Below are 2,020 nucleotides of genomic sequence, written 5' to 3'. Positions count from 1 at the left end.
GTAGTTTAAAAACGCCCATATGTGTGTATATTTGTGTGTGTGATGCTGCCAGCACGCCACGCCTTGCTTGTGTCGGCCAGCCCGGCCTCCGAGCTGCAGGGAAGGCGCTGTCAGCCGGCTGCAGCTCCCCGGCGAACCTGTGTATCCAGGCCGGACCGTTCCCCTCACAGCCCCCCCACCCCACGCACACACTCCCTCTCTCTCTCTCACACACACACACACAGGAATCAATCCTGAGGGAGTCCACCTATGTGCAGAAATCAGCTGTGGAAGGCTTCCCTCCGACCCCCCTCCTGCCTCTGCGGACACACGCAGCCTGCCGCCGGGGATTAATTGGCTTTTATTGCTGCGGATGCTAATTAGAGGGCTCCGCCGTCCGCGCTAGCATCACAGCACAACCTCCGCTGTCCACAGCTGAAACCGCGCACTTCCAGCCTGCCGGCGGGACCGCTGGAGTAAATAGGTGAGGAGGCAAAGAGAAGCGACTCACTGTGCGGATCCAAGATGGGAAGAAGAAGAAGAAGAAGGAAAAAAAAAGCCGCAGCCAGCAGCGGAGTAGACGGAGCGGAGGTGTCCGCTGGAGGGCTCCGCGGCGTGTCGGTCCAAGCTCCACCGGAATCCCCGCCGGTTCTACTCGCAGGAGGCCCCTTGTAGCCCGCACATAGCCCACATTTACCCCACGTATATTCCAGGTTCCGAGCGATTTCTCCTGCTGCTTGCCTTACTGAATCCTGAAGCCGTTTCAAGCTAGAGGCAGGTAAACGGGCAACTTCCGGCCGGGTCTTTCACAATAAAAGCGCGTCCCACTCTGTACAACAAATCATTACAGACAGCAGCGAAATATATGAAAGAGGGAGTGGCTCGAGAGGGCTGGACTGAAGGACAGCACAGATGCTGGTATTGCTTCTGAAATGATTTTTATTTTCTTTTTGTGATTTAGCACAGAGGCACTAATCATGGTAGCACAGAAGCAATAGAGGCCAGGGTCAATCATACCAGACAGGACCCAAGATGCAGGCTTCATAAAGATGCCCCTGAGACAGTCCAGCACATAATAGTTAGGATGTAAAATGCAGGAAAAAGCCATAACTAATTGGCTGGAATAGTGTACAGGAACATCTGTACTGAGTATGAACTGGAAGTCCCACAGTCAAAGTGGGAGACTCCACCTAAGGTGGTGGAGAATGGCAGGGCTAAGATACTGTTGGACTTCCAGATCCAGACTGACAAACAGGTGATGGCTAACCAACCAGACATTGTGGTGATACAGAAGAAAACAGTGGTGATAGATGTAGCAGTCCCAAGTGACTGTAACATCAAGAAGAAGGAGCAGAAATACCGAGGACTGAAAGAGGAAATAGAGAAGTTGTGGAAAGTCAAGGCCTCAGTGGTACCAGTGGTCATCAGAGCACTCGGTGCTGTGACCCCTAAATTAAAAATAGGGCAAGCTTGGTGGGGTTTTTTTTGTTTGTTTGTTTTGAAATATATATTAAAATAGTTTTTCTTGTCATATTTTTTTCAACTGGGACAGTTCCACTTCATTTCAAGCTACCAGAGGCCTGGGAGCTTGAAATCAACTCTTCACTCTTCTGGACAGAGATCTCTGAGGTTGTTCCTGGGATCTGTTGGAGCCACTCTTCCAGTTTAGGGGTCACAGCACCAAGTGCTCCGATGACCACTGGTACCACTTGACTTTCCACAACTTCTCTATTTCCTCTGTCTTACGTGTGCAGTTGTAACATACAACAGCTTCCTTTTAGGCTGAATAAAGTTTTCTGATTATATCAGAATCAGAAAACTTTATTCAACCCAAAGGAAACAGTAATTCGTTACAACTGCACACATAAGCACAAAAAACAGTATTTACAGCAGAAGCAGAGAAAATACTACATCTGTGATGGTTTATAAAATTGGACATATGTTTACATGCAATAAATCTTATAAGCATGTTGTTTATTTATAGTATCTTAGGGTTTTTTATGTTTTAAACAAACACATATAGTGACGCTAATTATATGTT

At 48.0% G+C, this 2,020-nt stretch overlaps 1 protein-coding gene across 1 annotated transcript in view; it reads right to left on the bottom strand.

Moving 5' to 3' along the window:
• The window catches only part of raph1a (Ras association (RalGDS/AF-6) and pleckstrin homology domains 1a), a 74,711-nt gene extending 73,953 nt beyond the window's left edge, over window positions 1-758 (bottom strand). Inside the window, exon 1 of the mRNA XM_017421213.2 lies at window positions 491-758. The gene's annotated coding sequence lies outside the window, so the exon portion shown is untranslated. The remainder of the gene's footprint in view (window positions 1-490) is intronic.
• Window positions 759-2,020: the final 1,262 nt, after the last annotated feature.

This window comes from Kryptolebias marmoratus, linkage group LG6 (genome assembly GCF_001649575.2).
Source record: "Kryptolebias marmoratus isolate JLee-2015 linkage group LG6, ASM164957v2, whole genome shotgun sequence".
NCBI classification, from domain to species: Eukaryota; Metazoa; Chordata; class Actinopteri; order Cyprinodontiformes; family Rivulidae; genus Kryptolebias; species Kryptolebias marmoratus.
The sequence above is the reverse complement of the archived record's forward strand: the minus strand, read 5'-3'. Positions and strand labels throughout refer to the sequence as shown.